We start from the raw sequence: 19505 nt of genomic DNA on the forward strand, positions 1-19505 counted from the left end.
TTTGACATCTGCAGTATGTGTGTGTTCAAGTAATGTATGTGCTCATGTAAGGATTAAGAATGTGCGTGTATATAGGTATGGTCTACAGCAGGGGTATTCAAATCTTACCCTACGAGGGCTGGAGCCTGCTGGTTTTCTGTTCTACCTCATCATTAATTGCACTCAATTAGTCCCTGTTTAGCAGGTTGCAATTAAGAAAATGAAGTGGAACTGGCGTTGTTTAGCAGGTCTGGCTTTGAGTTTAGCAGGTCTGGCATTGAGTTTAGCGGGTCTACTGTATATACTGATCTGTTTTGGGGAGAGTGCAGGCTGATCCTAGACCTGTAAACTTAACTTGAAGCTTCAACATCTACAACGCTACCTAGGTAAGAAACATGAGTCATTACTTCTGACATTTGGGGTCAAATAAGATTAGGTGTTAGGACAAGCGACCCAGGCCACCAGGAGATGGATTAACTGTACTGTAATTGTTCTGTTTCCTCTTGGCTGTCGGCCGCGGACCTTGAAGAAGCGTGTCAGCCGCCCTTTTCTTTTCCCGCCACCCCCCGGTGTCTAAGTCGGGCTGGCAAATGGTCAGGCTGTGGTGGTCTGACCCTGCCATCCTAGAAGTCAACAACTAGGTAGCAGGCAAAGAAAAGACAACGTTCTGGTTAAAAATACACAGAAAAGGGCCTTTGGTTCTGTGGGTTGTCTGGGACCTTTGGGTCGGTGTGACGGTCTCTGTGTCCCAGCTGCTAAGTGGGGTCCAGTGGAGAACCGCTGGGTTCATAATGACTGAGTATATTCATAGGACTGATTGTTGAGCCACTGACAGGAGATGTTAACTCCTCCCCCATTCTGCATTATTGAAAAACCTTAGTACAATTGTTTCCCTTTAATTTCAGTAACAGTTTTTATTTAATTACATTCCTGCGTTGGAGCTACGGACCAAGCCTGCCGTTGTCTTTTGTGTAATCCTGGTCCAGTCTTCCAATTATGCCTCATTCAACAAAGCGTGAATACTCCTGCATCCACAGACATTACTCTTCTCGCGATGTGAACACACGTCGTCACAACAAAAACACCCCCTACCCCCGTCGCATGTAAACATCCAGAGCATCTACTTAGACATTATCCCAAATCAGGTCTCTTGAGGCTCTCCATTATCATCTCTGGTGCATTATCCCTCCACGAAGATAATCCTCTATTCATTGAGTGTGTGGTTGTCGGGCCTGGTGGACACCACTATGCATCAGCGTTCTGTGCGCCACGACCAGATTTCGTTTGTTTTGATTGGATTTCTGCTCATTAGTCTGAAGATTAAAAGCTAGTAGATTATAGCGGAGAGGTGTTGCTCACATAGAGGAGGGAAAGTGAAATGGTGGCCTAGTAATCATGAATCATGAGGCTTTTTTTTTTTAATACTTAGCTAATTACCTCTTCTCTGAACAGACTGGTGGGCTTTTGGTTTTAGTCCCAGCTTTTACTGTGATTTGGTCACAGTATTTATTGTTAAAAGGAGATAAACATTTGAGTCTGTGTGCAACATGAAACATGTTATATATACGGCAATCAGTTCGTTTACATGAATTTTGTAAATCGGTCTCTTAAACATCAGCAGATGTCATAACATGCTTACACGAATACCCAGCCTAAAACCCTAAAGAACAAGATAAGATGTCAACAAGACAATAACTACAAAGAGTGATGTCAGTGTTGAATTTCCTTTAGTGGGTGGAGCTTAGGATATGTTTGCTGTGGAGCTGCCAGTATTTACGATCGCGATGACAACATGCTGGTTGGATCTCCAGAACACGGTTCTAGTTTCATAGATCTACAATACAGAATGACACATGCAGACTTCAACAGTAAACAGGTGAATGGGAATATAATACTGTGTGAAAAGGCTTATTCATTCACGTCACACTTTTGTTTGTATGTTCATTAATATTCCCATAGCTTTCCGATGCAACATATTGCCGCAATACGAAGAAGATTGCATTCTTGCTGGATTGATGAATGTAGTCATGATGAAACAGAAACGGGGAAAAAGTGTCAGCTTCAGATATTCTATTGTCAGCTTCAGATAATCAATGTTTGGATGACCAGTGAGTCAGTAGAACACGAGATCCAACAGTATGCCAGGTAAGACGGTAAGGACAGACTGGCCCTATGCCTCTGGGCACATTGTGGCAGAGATACTGGGGGTCCGAAACAGGAGTTTGGTGACTCAGCCCACTCATGACCCACTGTCTCAGGGACAGGCCAATGGAGAAGCCAGTGACTCAGCCACTTCAGTAGTTATGGATTGAAATTTATCAATCCATCGCCTTGCTCTTTCACTCTTGGACCCAACTACGGTCTGGTAGTTAAACTGTATTATTTTTGGTCCATGCGTCCTGTCTAAGAACAGCTCTTAGACATGGTATATTCGCCATATACCACAATACTTGTGCCTTAAAGCTTATGTAAGCCCATCTACATTCAGCCTGCGGAAACCCGAGGCAAATATAAACAATCAAGGTGGTTAAACAACAGGGAGGAGACAGTAGCGATGGTGCTTTCCTTCTTCCATTGTTCTTCATGTTGTATTGGTAATATTGACATGCTTCTGACTGTAATGGTCATCCACTTCATGGCTTTGCCTCCATTAATTCTTGCCAGATAGTGTCTCTTTCCCTCAGGGCAGTTTTGGCAAGGTCACAGTGACACGGGCCCTTGGAATGCTGACTTGAGTGTGAGTTGTGATTTGCTGCCTCTAAATTAGCTAGTGGGTGTCTAACTGCTGAGGGGTGTGTGTGTTTGTGTGTGTGTGTGTTTGTGTGTGTGTGTGTGTGTGTGAGTGTGATGTGTGGTTGATTGGGCATGTGCATGTTTGTGTGTGTGCAATATCAACTTAACAGCCTTTTCGAACAAAGTGGTCCGACTAGAAATAATATGAGGAAAGACTGTATAACCAGTCTACAGTATTTGCGCCCCGCCATGTAGACTATAAGTGCTTTCCCGGGCATCTAGGTTGTCCTCACCTCAGTGGTGATGGCAGCCAAAGCGTTCCCAGGGCCACAAGGTAATTGATCTGTCAGTGGTGTAATGAGACTGTGTCCTGGGAGTGAGTGTGTTATACAGTACCTCTGCGACTGTTCCTCCCATTGTGTCACATTCTAACGAGTCCCCTTCCCTGTCCCATTTCCTAAAATTAGTGTCTGGCTGTGAGAATTAGACAATTGGTAATTGTTCTTTCCTGATGGCATCGGCGTACAGTAGAAAACTCACAACTTCTGTTCTTGTTCTTGGTGAGGTTGGTGTGAATAATCAGGGAGTAATTTACATAAAGTTATACAATATAGGTCAAATATAGATATAGGATTTTTAAGTGCATTGTGATTCTTTTAGTAATGGACAACACTATAGTAGCTGAATAAATTATTAAATTAAAGCTATTATGAGCTTGTTGGACGTTGGGGGGGGTGTGAGGCCCTGTTCACTAGATAGTTATGTAATCCTGGAACGCAGAGACCGACAGAGGGGGGAGGAGAGGGAGGGAGGAGTGGGGAGAGGACGGGGGATAGGGAGGAAAAATGAAAGGAGACTGATGGGTTCAGTTGTTTTCTCATTAAGGTGACCCTCTGAGTGGTTGCCATGGAGGCATGACAGCCCCTAATGTTGTCTCCCTGGCAACCTGGAGTCCTGGTCATTGTAACACACACACACACACACACACGTGTTCATTAGTGACTGTAGCAGGACAACGGAGGGTCTGACCAGCTACTCGGGGTCATTCCTCTAGTGAGTGTGTGTGTGTGTGACAGCAGGGATAAGCACTCACACACACTTCCTCACTTCATGGGCTCGTGGGCGGTCCCCTTGATCTGTAGCACGTCAAAACGGAGGTGAGGGATTGTGGGTCTGCCTTGTTATACACACAGCTCACAACCTCTGTTATCTCTCCTTATCTGCTTATCCAAATCCAGGCCCTGATGGGACCCCTGGACGGCGTGCCGATTCCCTGACCGTGTTGTTTCCCCGGTAACTAACACGGCGCTGTCCATCAAAACAAGTGTTGCCATTGCTGGTGACAGTAGAACTGTTTTGGTGACGCTTTGAGATGTTTTCAGTGGCTTTTTCAATAACACTGACACTCGTTCCCGGCAGTCGTTTTCTTTACCTCAGTAGCCACAGGGAGTACCGGGCAGAAACCCGCTTTACCCCCGACGGGGACTTGGGACGATTACCGTTTCAAGGGCAAATGTTGCGCCAAATATTGTTAGTCTTAATATAACTATTAACATAAGTTCTCTTCCGATGTGTTCTCCAAATCTTCCAGAAAATTACACTAAAAGACATAATCATCCTTTTTTTCGGGCAAGAGTAGCCTGTTATCTTTGAAATGTTTCTGTTGGTGTACACTAGAAAGGTCAGCCCCCTCCACCAGGAAGTCCTCATGTGTGCTTTGGACTGATGAACGTTCAGTACATCGACATTGTTTACGACCGCCTGCTAAAGGAATACAATGTGACGTACAGATGGATTTGTCATAATATAGCCCGGTTCACAACCGGATACCTTAGTAACTCAAACTGTATTACTGTATTGTATGGACATATGCCACCGGCTTAGCAATCTGGGTGCAGGGGGGTGTGGCAGCATCAGGGCCGGCGTTGGGTGGGTGGCCCGTGATTGGCCTCTATGATCATTTTTTTTGCATATTAATTTTATGTTGTGCTATTCTTTGTGAGCATCTCAGTCAGACGTGGGCCGTGAGGTTCTTCAATGCCAGGTTCAGCTTCACGTACGTGTATATACCGCATCGTAATATAATGTACAAAATACTTCTGACTTCTGTTTATTGGTTGTATTTGTGGTTGTACAGCAATGTCATAACTATGTTTGCGTCGTTGTCAAATACACATGGGACGTTTATCCGTCTTCGCCGACTTTGTTGCTCTTTATTGAGGACAAGTGTCCTGACTGCTTGTGGATTGTAAGGATTTCCCACCTATAGTAGCTATCATAAGATGAACGCTGACACATTTCGGTTCGCTCTATAGTCCAGCTTCCTTGGTTGTGTTTGTGTGTGTTCATTGTTTGACTCTCTCTTCTGTGCAGGCCAGACTATAATCCCTAAGCCTCTTTAGCACTTTGCTTGTGTGTGTGTGTGTGTGTGTGTGTGTGTGTGTGTGTGTGTGTGTGTTGGAAGAGATCCAGTATGTTCAGTGGGCACCTTGTTTTAGTACAAGGTGACATTGTAGTGTAGAGGCCTGCTGGGATGGTTATTGGGAACTCTTTGGGAAGTACTGTGCTAATAGACTACAGGGGAATATAATTGTTTCATGTCTTTATAAGCAGGATTTTGTAGGAAACATCCTATCTGGACTTTAAACATATACATAGAGTGGATATAAAAAGTCTACACACACCTGTTAAAATGGCAGTTTCTTGTGATGTAAAAGAATGAGACAAAGATAAATCATGTAAGAATGTTTTCCACCTTTAATGTGACCTATAACGTGAACAATTCAAATACAAACTGAAATCTTTGAGGGGGAAAATAACCTGGTTGCATAAGTGTGCACACCCTTAAAGTAATACTTTGTTGAAGCACCATTAGATTTTATTACAGCACTCAGTCTTTTTGGGTAAGAGTCTATTAGCATGGCAAATCTTGACTTGGCAATATTTGCCCATTCTTCTTTGCAAAAGCACTCCAAATCTGTCAGATCGCTAGGACATCTCCTGTGCACAGCCCTCTTCAGATCACCCCACAGATGTTCAATTGGATTCAGGTCTGGGCTCTGGCTGGCCCATTCCAAAACGTTAATCTTCTTCTGGTGAAGCCATGCTTTTGTGGATTTGGATGTGTGCTTTGGGTTGTTGTCGTGCTGAAAGGTGAACTTCATCTTTCTAACGGACGCCTGAAGGTTTTGTGGCAAAATTGGCTGGTATTTGGAACTGTTCATAATTCCATCCACCCTGTTCCAGTTTAAGAAAAACAGCCCCAAAGCATGATACAGCCACCACCATGCTCCATTGTGGGTATGGTGTTCTTTGGGCCAAACTTACCTTTTGGAATTCTGGCCAAAAAGTTCGACCTTGGTTTCATCAGACCATAACAAATATTCCCACTTGATGTTTGTTTTTGCAAACTTCAGCCGGGCTTAGATGGTTTTTTTTGTAAGAAAAGGCTTCTGTCTTGCCACCCTACCCCATAGCCCATTCATATGAAGAATATGGGAGATTGTTGTCACATGTAGCACACAGCCAGTACTTGCCAGAAATTCCTGCAGTTCCTTTAATGTTGCTGTAGGCCTCTTGGAAGCCTCCCTGATTATTTTTCTTCTCGTCTTTTCATCAATTTTGGAGGGACGTCTCTGCTGTTTCTCTGTTGTTCCATATTTTCTCTACTTGATGATGACTGTCTTCACTGTATTCCATGGTATATCTAATGCTTTGGAAATTATTTTGTACCCTTCTCCTGACTGATATCTTTCAACAATGAGATCCCTCTGATGCTTTGGAAGCTCTCTGCGGACCATGGCTCTGAGATGCAACTAAGAAAATGTCAGGAAAATCCCACTAGATCAGCTGAACTTTATTTGTGATTAATCAGAGTCACTTCTATTTAACATGATTTTGAATGTGATTGGTTAATTCTGGACACATCCAAATCCCCAGTTATAAGAGGGTGTGCACACTTATGCAACCAGTTTATTGTAAGGTTTTTATTTTTCATTTTTCCCCCTCGAAGATTTCAGTTTGTTTTTCAATTGGATTGTTCACATTATAGGTCACATTAAAAGACAGTATATAGTATGGTGTATATAACAATGTTTGACACTGTTTCAGTTTGCAGGTTGGATGTTTTAATGACCCTGGTAGCGACCTGATATTCATGGCCTGTACATTTGTATGATGTGTAATTTAATGCTGTGATATTCTTTTTCTTCTCCATTTCACTCTCACTCCCATCTGTATGTGTATGTATCTGTCAATCTGTCTCTCTCTTTGTATGTATGTATGTATCTGTCAATCTGTCTCTCTCTTTGTATGTATGTATGTATCTGTCAATCTGTCTATCTCGTTATATGTAGGTGTCTGTCAATCTGTCTATATCTCTGTTTGTCTCTTTCTCTCTATGATTGTCTTGTTCCTCTGCAGCTCTTACACTTCTGTTAACTGTCCGCAGAAACACAGAACTTTTTCACTTTTAAGATCTCCCTTTTAGAAGTGTTGGACCCACTCAGTTCCTCCACTAAGCGTGCTTGGACATGAGTTCAGACTCATGTTTAAATGGGTGTGGGGTCAAATGAAAGCGAAAATCTGGGCTATTTTTGTGGTGAACACAAAAAGCCAGTGGTGTCAAGGAGGTGTGAAGTGCTGTGTACAACATAAAGGTGAAGGCCAGTATATGGAGGTAAAGTTACTAGCCAAATGGAAATCTATGTTTGTTCCTGGGTCTTACCAGGTCGTATTAGGATAAATGTGTACCTGGACCTGTTAACCCTCAACGGGCGATTGTTTGGCTTTTTTTATACAGAAGGCATGACCTCTGTTCAGCTTCGGACCAATCTTACTCCTTCCAATTCCAGGTTGACTTGCTGGTAATGGCTTGGCAACACCACTCGTTAGGGAGAATTTAATGACGACACCCTTTCAAGGAATTCCTGAAATAGCCGGTCCCCTGTGGCTGTCGGTGGTTTGAGGTGGGATGAAGTGGGGGCGGGTGGAAAGATTAAAAGTGTGCCCGCCATGGGCGACTGCTTTGACAGCAGACCCGTCGTTGCGGCAACAATCCAAAACCTTACGCAATCGGTTTCCTCTACTCTCCACTTGTCTGCCTATGTGAGTTTGTATCAAGCTGTCTTTTCTGTCTCTCTGTCCATCTGTCTGTCTGACTGTCTCTCCCTTTCTTTGTCGGCATGCATTTCATAGCGAGTCTGCAAAATAAAGCAGAACCACTTCTGTATTTTTTGCTTGAGGTGTAACACTCATTCTGGTCGTGTTTTCATTGTACAAGTGAATGTCCATTAATATAAAAGTAAATATAAATAAATTGAGGTGATCTGTACATATAGAGGCAACACTTTGTAATGATAAACCCTTTAGAATCCTTTACAAGGTTGTCGTAGGTTGTCATAGAATTCCCTTGACATGGCCTGACATAGCACAGACTGCAGGCTCACAACTCTACAGTCTTTTGAGCTGTGAGGAAATGTCCCAAAGGGGAGACGACGGTGACCTTTACTGAACTTTGGGCGGTTTCATAGTTGTGACTCACAGTCGTCTGTAGTTGTAGGGGAAGTGAAACCGCAAGCCTTTACAACGGGTTGTGGATAAGACTGCTGAACCTAACATATCAGACGAGAGAGTGAGAGTGTGCTTGTGTATATTCGTGAATTTTGTTTTGAACATAATCACTTCCTGAAAGTCACGAATGTATTATAACCAATAGTCAATGTGTTCCCATTGATTCAATTAGTCGGCACACATGATTAACGTGCTTTCACTGCACTCCACACCTGAAAATCTAATTCGATCACTGCAAGGTCACCTCCAGGTCACGTCAAACCTTTAATGGCTTTGAGAGGCGCGGAGGTGCGGATTGCGGATTCATGCGGTGTGCGCGGTAAAAGCGCATTCTCCAAATGCGTCACACCTCGATTGTCGTGCCACTGCCAAAATCATATAACGTTTCCAGCTATACTCGTTCACTCTCCTACCCTGGTTGTATTTCTGTATTCATCAGAATATTCAGCGTCTCTCTCTTGTAATAGTCTCAATAACGGAAGATATATCATGCAGCAGATGCTTCTGTCTTAAGCAGCTTATAGTAATGTGTACATATAATGTCACTGAGCAGACGCTCTTCTAAAGAACCACTTCCAGTTGGTACTGAGGGCAGGACTTTAAAAAAATATGTTTTGGTCAAGGGACTGGATCATATGGCATTGGCATTGCAAGTGCCACATCATACCAACTGCGTCAAGCAGAACCTAGCATGGATAGTCTTCATTTATTGTCTTGCTTTTACTTTCTCTCTTTCACTCTTTCATATATTCGTAGTCTTATGTCTCTCTCTCTCTCTCTGTTTGAGAGCTGCACTTCACTCTACCCCCCATCATTGCTAAGCTGGATCCAGCTGGTTCATCTCTTGCAGTGAGGTTAAGCCACAAACACACACACACACACACACCCAGATACCCATACATACACTCTCCCCAGATCTTTTTCTGTCATCACCTTAATGTCTATCTTTTTCTGTGCACGTGTGCATGCGTGTGTGTGCGTGCGTGTGTGTATGTGTGTGTGTGTGTGATAGCAAAATGTTAGTTTTTTTCACACAGTTAGTGGGTGTAATTCAGTGCATCTTGCTTACTCACTCTCCTTGCGATCTCCCTACTTTCTCTCCTTCTCTTTCTCCTCTTACTCTCCTCTCTCCTCCTTTCTCTCTTCCTCTGCCTCCCAACACTCTCAAGTATGTAGGAGGGCCGGATGTTTCTGTTCTCTGCTGTTGAGACCTCTTCTGCCTGAGTGACTAACCGGCTTTGTCTCCATCTGTAACAGAATGCTCAAGCACAGATCTCGGATCAGTCGCAGCCACAACACGCAACACATTTTATTAGGGCTCAAGCTAAGGTTGACAGATTGTGTGTCAGTGCTGAAAACTGGTCTGCATCTTACTGACAAAAAGAGGACATCTGCTTCACGAGTTCTGCACATACACTCAGTCAGGAATCAGAGATGTATGACTCAAATGAGAGGATTGCATAATTATGGGCATTCAGGGTGGACAAGGTTTTCTTGTGACCGGATATAAAACAGCTTTTAATCTGTTATGTTGGATTAATCTTTTTTGGTTGGTACCCCTTCCATACTGTGAAATTAAAATTAATGTTAACTAGCTAGTTACTATCCCAGCAACAGCGGCTAGCTAGTTACTATCCCAGCAACAGTGGCTAGCTAGTTACTGTCCCAGCAACAGCGGCTAGCTAGTTACTATCCCAGCAACAGCGGCTAGCTAGTTACTATCCCAGCAACAGCGGCTAGCTAGTTACTATCCCAGCAACAGCGGCTAGCTAGTTACTATCCCAGCAACAGTGGCTAGCTAGTTACTGTCCCAGCAACAGCGGCTAGCTAGTTACTATCCCAGCAACAGCGGCTAGCTAGTTACTATCCCAGCAACAGCGGCTAGCTAGTTACTATCCCAGCAACAGCGGCTAGCTAGTTACTATCCCAGCAACAGCGGCTAGCTAGTTACTATCCCAGCAACAGCGGCTAGCTAGTTACTATCCCAGCAACAGCGGCTGGCTTGATACTATCCCAGCAGCAGCGGCTGGCTTGATACTATCCCAGCAGCAGCGGCTGGCTAGATACTATTCCAGCAACAGTGGCTAGCTATCTAGCTTTTGGTGGCACACTTTCTGTGCTGCACTAATTTGCAGAATCCCAATTAGTTTCCTATGAAGTTTGACTGGTTAGCTAGCTCTAATGACATTTGCCAGCTAGCTGATTCTGAAAAAATCCCACCCATTTTTGTGACTGTTAAAATTCAGAAATTCTTCTCATTGCCCCTTAGCTAAAAGTGTCATGGCTTCCTCATCAGACCACTACGGTTATCTCAATTTTGGCAAGGTCAAAGTGCTACTGTATCTGTGCAGGTGTTGCTCCTATTGCCACGTTCTGTTGGCGAAATACATTACCGTCAGAAATGTGAATAGAATAGTTGAGGTGCACATTATATACATTTAGTTTTATATATTCACCACTTCGTCCCAAGGTTTGGGATGCCCTGCCTTAGGATATGACACAGGTTGTAGGTCAGATGGAACTTAGCCAGAGTGTAAGTGGCTTGTCTTTATATGGGTCTGAAGGCACCTTAAGATGCACACAAAAAGACCCTTGATACTATCTGGACAGTGTCACCCATAAAGACACACACATTCACTTCCAATAGCTTTCTCTCACACACACACACACACACACACACACACACACACACACACACACACACACACACACACTTCTCTCTCTCAACTTCTCTACTACTTCTGCTCAGTATTCGTGTGTTAGTGACTCTTAATCTCTGGAAAACATGTCCCGGTGGAAAATAAACCGTTGATCAGATTAAAGTCGAAAAGCAATTGAGGAAAAGCTGTGTATCCCTGTTAGTACTGCGGCCTATCAACCCCTCATTACACAACCGTCTCTGGCCCCTGGTTTGGGATAGATATGCATCCACTAGCCCCTCACATAATACTCTCACTGGATAGGAATAGTCAAAAGCATTGATTTTACTAACAAAGTGGGGACCTGCATTAAAAAAAATAACATATGAACTTAACCCTAACCTTTATCCTTACGCTAACCCTTAAACCCGCCAATTTAACCCTGACCCCTAATTCAGAGACTAATTCTAACACTTAACTTGACCCCAAGTCGGATAAAGCTTAAGTTAAAACCGGCCAAAATGTCCTAACTTGCATGATTTCTCTTGAGGAACACAAACACTGGCAAACAAACTAATGATATGTCACACAGGGGCACTGAACAGTTAATCCTACAGTATGACGGCAGTGATGTGAAATCACAATTTCCATCTTCTTGGCACATTGTCAATGTAACCCCAATGCCCGGCCGCGAGGTCACCAACTGCCGCTAATCTCCTGACCTCTGGATGTGATGCACAGTGCCCTCCATAACCAGCATTCTTCTTTTGGCTCTAATAGTGGGACCAGGAATAAAAAGGTGTGGTTGTTTTCTAAACGCTGGAGCACACTCAAATAATGGCTGGGAATGTATACCGAAACCTCATGGAATTTGTCGGATCAAAAATACAAACTTTTGCATTGTAGAGCTAAATGAAGACTTGGATTACTGTTCCAATAGCCACGGAGTGCTCAGATTATACACAGTGCGGTTCTAGCTTGCATGTGTCTGTGATGCATGGTGCCAGGCATTGTGTTTTCATTCAGTAAATTAGTTTAATTCTTTTTTTTTTTTTTTTTTAGCCCAAGCGTCTGCTGTGTTTTTGTTCAATATTGCAACTTTTCATTACAGCGAGCGTTGCCGTGGAGAGGAATTACACTGTATTTTATCAGAGAGAGCAGTGTGTCATTGCCACCTCCCCATGGTTTATATTCCAGACACAAAGAACAGCTGTCTCTCTCTCTGTGCCCAAGGGACTCTGCTGACTGTCTGTATCAGTGCAGGACATGTCTGAGTGGGAATGGTGTGTGTGTGCGAGAAAGTTTGTGTGTGTGTGTGTGTGTGTGTGTGTGGACAGATGCTTGTGCAAAGGACAGTCACAAGATCCCTTTGAAGCTCTTGCTTAATATATATCAACAAAGAAACACTTATTTCTGAATTGGTCGTTAGTGCAGTTTCATTTAGCCGATCTCAGGTTTGTGGCTTTTATAAAAAGGTCCCCCGATTTGAGTTGGAATTCCTCTGTTTAGGCACGACAAAAGATAACTGTCTGGTTATTGGTTTTTCATCTTTCGCCCAAACAGATTTGGTTATCGGTTGTCCTCTGCCCCTCAACGCCCCCTTGAACCCCACCGCGCGAGGACTCCACGTTGGCCCGGCCGGAGGGGTTTGTGTGCTGGTGGCCTGTCAGCTCAGTCGTCCCCTGATTAACATCGATCAGCCCTGTAATGGCCGACCAGTCCCCAACTGTCCTGCTGAACTGATAGAACTATTGTTTCCGCAGTCTGAGGGAGGGGAAACTGACTCATTATCCCGGTGAGGGACCACGTCGGGGGGGGGTTTATCATCCTTCCCGGCCCATTACCTAACACACCCAATTCAACTAATTAAGTTGCCCTTTCCCTGTTCAAGGGTGGCTTAATGTGTGTGTGTGTCCACAACCTTGGTTAAGGACAGTCACAAGGTTGCTTTTAAGCTCTCACTTAATTTGCGGCAACTTGAAAACCCTTATTTCTAAAGTTGTTTGTGGTGTTATTTAATTTTCGAATGATTTGCCACTTTTCAGAAGAGTGATTTGATGTGGGTCCACAAGCATGACAAGGTAACGCAGTCTTTTTTATGTTTTTCCATCATTTTCACAACAGATGTGTCTAGAAGTATACTGCAGAAGTGAGTTTTCTGCTTTCCCTCTTTGGTCATTGTACTGTGCTCTCACGCTGTTGGAGATATACATGCACAGTCTCACTACTCTGTCAAATGTTTACCCGGCACAGCCAGAAGAGGACTGGTCACCCCTCCAAGCCTGGTTCCTCTCTAGGTTTCTTCCTAAATTTCGGCCCCTTTTTCCTAGCCACTGTGCTTCAACACTGTTGTTGCTTGCTCCTTGGGGTTTCAGGCTGGGTGTTTTGCAAAAGCACTGATGTAAAAAGGGCTTAAAATATAAATTTGATTGATTGATTGAACAGACAATCAGTCGATCATTGCCAGTGGTCAACAGCCAGTAAGCCAGTAATTCCCATCACTGTCATCAAAGGTCTGTCTGTTGTTTCCACCACTGTCATCAGCAGTCATTCCCATCACTGTCATCAAGAGACAGTCATTCCTACCCTATGTTATTTGGTCATATGGTCAGAAGGACAGTTTTGTGTCTAGCACATCCTGGTTGGTGTAAACAGACATTCTTACGTCCCTGAGGATAATTTTAACCTTTCGAGCAATGAATTGGCAGCGATTGGTTAAACTAGAAATAATTTGCAACAGTCCGATTATAGATTGAGGATCAACCGATACAATCTGCCAGAGACGAAGAAAACATGCTGTTTAAAGGGAGCGACGGAATTCATGGCGACGCGCACACAGATACACCCAGATACCACAGCGAGGCTGTGACATAATGTCTATCCAAGTTTGTGGGCGCGTCTCCTGTCAACCCTCTATAATCCCTGAGACAGTGGAGGTCTTGCCAGGGTTTTAGAGATCTGTGGTGACTACATGCCAATAGTAAGGCATTCCAAACAGGGATGAAGAGGAGACTGCAGGACACGGCTCAATCTTCTCAGTAGACTCTGATATCAGGTCGTTTTTCTTCATTAATGGTCATGGTTAGGTTTGCCGGAAGGGAATTTGCCTCATGGTGATTATAATTAGAGACGTGACCTGATGTGAGTCTGCATGACCAGTCGAATGCAGACGTGGGCGGTGTGCTCCGCAGTTCGCTGTTCAGGCACAAACAGCATTATTTCACAACATCCCCGATGGCAACAGCAACACGACGCATACTTTGTCGATCCGTGAAGGATACGGGATTGGTCAAAGACCGGGGAGGTGGATGTCAGAGTGGGAAATGCGTGGCCGCCGGCACGGTTTGATCCAGGATTGATGAGGGTCTGGAAAGGCTGATGCAGCACTCCGATGATTCAGGAAGACCGTAACATGGAATGATCTGCGAAGGCATTGAGAGGCCAACTGGGTTGAAGTGACATGATTGGTTATCGCATCAAGCGGCCAAATTCGTTCGTGGGTGGGTCCTGTGTGTGAAGTGGAGCTCAAGGACGAGGTTATCGCTCAACGGCCGTGTTAGAACCGACACATCGGGTTACTCTGTTGAAACATTTGTGGAAGAACTCTGAGGGTTTATTCTAAATCGAGCTGTGATAGGGTTTGAAAGATTTTAGTGTTAAAACACAATTCACTCCTGAGTGTCTGGGAGGGAGTGGAGCTCTGTTGGGAGCCAGGGTTGTGGGATCGAATCCCACATGGGGGTCAGAACGAATGCACACACACTACTGCAAGTCTGCTGAATTACATCTCTGTCTCATCTCATCTTCATCCGCTGATCCGGTATCGGGTCGCGGGGAGTGCTGAGTTACAGAAATGTAAAATGTAATTCAGTATGGTTAAAGAAGTAGGTAAGAGATATACTGACTGTGTGATTTTACATAGTCAGTACATAGAAGAACTTGGCTTTTGCACTGCGGTTTAACATCTATGTGACATTTTAGTCAGTCAGCAGATGCTCTAATTATGATCGGCACATCCAGACCTGGTTCTTACATCCATCTGGATAGTAACATCCAGACCTGGTTCTTACATCCACCTGCATAGTAACATCCAGACCCTGGTTCTTACATCCACCTGGATAGTAACATCCAGACCTGGTTCTTACATCCACCTGGATAGTAACATCCAGACCTGGTTCTTACATCCACCTGCATAGTAACATCCAGACCTGGTTCTTACATCGATTAATATTGGCGAATTGATGTAGTTTATGTATGATGCAACAATAATATGCTTGTGGACCACTACAAAAGATGATTAACACGGAAACCAAATAGAAGATGGAAGATTTAGCTGCATTTTGTCAAGAGTGCATTTTTAGAGACAGTTATGACTTTTTTTGCAGAAAGTAGTGAGTGGCTCCATAGCAGATATCGTTTCCCTAAACTCTTTTTAGTGGAATTATGCCAGGATCAAAGACAAACAAGGAGAACGAATTCATTCAGGTGGTATCTTGGCGACAGGCACTTTTCAGCGTGAGCTTGCTGATTGGTCTGACATCTCACAACCCTCCATCAGACAAACAATGCCTGCTGTTTTACACGCAATCATCAGTAAATCATGTCAGTACATCAATTTCCCTGTACACAGTCGCACAACAGGTAGAAGTCAAACGAGGCTTCTTTGCGGTCGATTGGCTTCCCAAATACAATTTGCAGTGGTGGACTGCACCCACGTTGCAATACAAGCGTCATCCCTGAATGAGTTCAATTACGTTAACAGAAAAGGCTTCCACTCAATTAACGTGCAAATCATATCGGATGCCCAAAAGATGCTGTTGAATGTGGTGGCGAGATGGCCGGGGGGGAACGCACAACTCATTCATTCTGCAGAACAGCAACGTTGGCCTTGGCTTACAGGAGGGAGCTGTTCAGGATGGCTGGCTCATTGGTATGTATTGCCCAGGCATCAAGTATTTGCCATTAGTGGATTCTATTTACCTATATGACTCTCCCCGTAGGAGACAGAGGTTATCCATTGAAACTGTGGCTGATGACTCCTTTGACCAATCCTGCGACGGCACAGGAGAGCGCCTATAATGCTGCACACCGTCGCATAAGGTCGATCGTGGAGCCCACAATTGGAACTCTGTTTCGTCATCTGCTGGGGGTGCTTTGCAGTATAAACCGGAAGAGGCTTGCAACATAGTCATGGCCTGTTGGGTTCGTACATCCATCTGGATAGTCACATCCTGACCTGGTCCCTACATCCATCTGGATAGTCACATCCTGACCTGGTCCGTACATCCATCTGGATAGTCATATCCAGACCTGGTTCGTACATCCATCTGGATGGTCACATCCAGACCTGGTTCATACATTCATCTGGATAGTCACCTCCAGACCTGGTTCGTACATCCATCTGGATAGTCACATCCTGACCTGGTTTGTACATCCATCTGGATAGTCATATCCTGACCTGGTTCGTACATCCATCTGGGTAGTCACATCCTGACCTGGTTCGTACATCCACCTGGGTAGTCACATCCAGACCTAGTATGTACATCCATCTGGATAGTCACATCCAAACCTGGTTCATACACCAATCTGGGTAGTCATGTCCAGACCTAGTTTGTACATCCATTTCAAAGTCAAAGTCTTTATTGGTATCATTCTAAACCTGTGTTGGATAATATGTTATTTTATTTCAAATAGGACTGTTATTTAGATGGCTTATTATGCTTTGCATGTGTATATTGGAGCCCTATGTATTTTTATTGTTTATGAACCTGTGATTTATTCATCACAATGCAGTCTATTGCAATGTTAATTCCCATTGATAGTGAGTCCTGTGTGGCCTTTGCCATAGCCAGGTTGTCATTTTGCCGACCAGTGGTACCCAGACTCTGGCCTCATGACATCCGAGTCATAATAAATTCTTGAGAGGCCAATGTGAGAACACCCAGCTTCACAAACACACACACACACACACACACACACACACACATGCACATACTTCCTCGTGATGACAGCAAGCCGATGAATGGGTGGGTCTTGAAGCACTTAAAACACCAGTGCTCAATAAATTAGAGATTCCATTCTCCAATGTATTGATAGCGGGGCAGTGGCTGTACTTTTTTCAATCAATCTTTTGTTGGAATTTATGAAGGACAATAAAAAAACAATTAAAGAAACAAAGAGACAGACAGACATTTGGACATAAAAAATCTATAGAATACAAAAGACGACTCCCAGCCTCACTTTTCAGAATTAGCATTGTGAGCACGACTCCTGGGCACTCAATTAATATTATAAACAAAGGCAATGAAGCATTGCTTACTGCCTCTGCTTTACACGTCCATCTACTCACACACACACACACACACGACACTCGCTGTCAGAATGACGCTGTGGAAATGGCCCCCATGTGTATGAGTTCTCGGCCCTTCGGTCGGCCAAGAGTAAATAATTTATTAATGTTGTGATTCTTACCAAACTTCATCATTTATTTTATTACGGGTATGTGGTTTGTTTTTCTAAACTTTATTTATACAGTCAACTTGTTTAACTTGACAACCTTATTTTTGCATTAAGAAAATGTTGAGGTTTCTGCAATAAATCCTCCGCCGACCTGAGGAATCTCAGTCAACTGAAGTGTATAAAAGACAATATGTCCGGTAGTTCATGCCGGTAATAAAACACAAAGCATGTTAGACTGCATCTAGAGGTCTTAGTACTGAGGCTTTGACATGCATATACACTCACCTAAAGGATTATTAGGAACACCTGTTCAATTTCTCATTAATGCAATTATCTAATCAACCAATCACATGGCAGCTGCTTCAATGCATTTAGGGGTGTGGTCCTGGTCAAGACAATCTCCTGAACTCCAACACGCACAACCTTGAGGCAGATGGACTACAACAGCAGAAGACCCCACCGGGTACCACTCATCTCCACTACAAATAGGAAAAAGAGGCTACAATTTGCACGAGCTCACCAAAATTGGACAGTTGAAGACTGGAAGAATGTTGCCTGGTCTGATGAGTCTCGATTTCTGTTGAGACATTCAGATGGTAGTCAGAATTTGGTGTAAACAGAATGAGAACATGGATCCATCATGCCTTGTTACCACTGTGCAGGCTTGTGGTGGTGGTGGTGTAATGGTGTGGGGGATGTTTTCTTGGCACACTTTAGGCCCCTTAGTGCCAATTGGGCATCGTTTAAATGCCACGGCCTACCTGAGCATTGTTTCCGACCATGTCCATCCCTTTATGACCACCATGTGGTCCTCTGATGGCTACTTCCAGCAGGATAATGCACCATGTCACAAAGCTTGAATCATTTCAAATTGGTTTCTTGAACATGAAAATGAGTTCACTGTACTGAAATGGCCCCCACAGTCACCAGATCTCAACCCAATAGAGCATCTTTGGGATGTGGTGGAACGGGAGCTTCGTGCCCTGGATGTGCATCCCACAAATCTCCATCAACTGCAAGATGCTATCCTTATCAATATGGGCCAACATTTCTAAAGAATGCTTTCAGCACCTTGTTGAATCAATGCCACGTAGAATTAAGGCAGTTCTGAAGGCGAAAGGGGGTCAAACACAGTATTAGTATGGTGTTCCTAATAATCCTTTAGGTGAGTGTATAACACATCACCATAATCTAGTACTGACAACCGCAAGCCTTTACAACATAAATATTAAAATGGTTGTTTCTCACAGGGTTGCCGATATCATTTATATAGAGAGTGAACAACAAGGGACACAAAATTGAATGCCGGGGGAACTACTTTATAAACTATTACACATTGTATTCAACCCTAACCATTACAATGCACTAGGCTCTATCAGTAAGGTTATTCTGAAACCATAAGCAGGTATCCTCCTCCAAGCCCACTGAGTTCAATTTCTTTATTGAAATGGAATGATCACTTAAATAAAAAGCCTTTGATAGGCCAAAAAACTGAGCCAGATTTTTCGTCCAGTGCTTATATGATTTACAACTAGGGCAGTAGCAGTACTAGTACAGTTCTCAGGTCTAATACCACACTGATATTTATACAGAAAGCAATTGTCAAAACCCAATTGGGTACGCACTTCAGCGAAGACTCCAGAAATCTGCAAGACAAGAGAATGTAGAGAGAGTAGGATAATTACCATGGTCACTAGTATCGCCACACTTATGCAGTGGTGTCACATGGGCAGTTTTCCACACTTTTTGAATAACTACAGAAATTAATGTTGGAGAAAAAATATGTGTTAGGGCTTCAGAGAAATCAGCTCAAGGCTGCTTTCTTGGCGGTGATGGATTGCAAAATATTTAGGACATCTTGTACAATGAATGGAGTCAGTAAGAAATATTGTTTATTAATCAATCAATCAAATTCATTTTTACAACAGCAGTTGTCACAAAGTGCTTTACAGAGACACCCGGCCTTAAACCCCAAAGAGCAAACAACAGTAGTGTTGAATTTCAGTGGCTAGGAAAAACTCCCTAAGAAGGTTGAATTTTAGGAAGAAACCTAGAGAGGACCCAGGCTCAGAGGGGTGACCAGTCCTCTTCTGGCTGTGCCGGGTGAGATATTAAGAGTCCAAT

General features: G+C 43.7%; 1 protein-coding gene and 1 long non-coding RNA gene across 2 annotated transcripts in view; both read left to right on the forward strand.

Moving 5' to 3' along the window:
- Window positions 1-19505, forward strand: part of tmem179aa (transmembrane protein 179a, genome duplicate A) — a 51110-nt gene that overhangs the window by 9488 nt on the left and 22117 nt on the right. The window lies entirely within an intron of this gene.
- Window positions 11879-17690, forward strand: LOC105020467. Its single transcript, XR_004575211.1, has 3 exons — window positions 11879-12717; window positions 12968-13003; window positions 15734-17690. It is a non-coding gene; the product is annotated as an uncharacterized LOC105020467 (long non-coding RNA).

The sequence above is a fragment of the Esox lucius genome, chromosome 23 (assembly GCF_011004845.1).
Source record: "Esox lucius isolate fEsoLuc1 chromosome 23, fEsoLuc1.pri, whole genome shotgun sequence".
Lineage (NCBI taxonomy): Eukaryota > Metazoa > Chordata > Actinopteri > Esociformes > Esocidae > Esox > Esox lucius.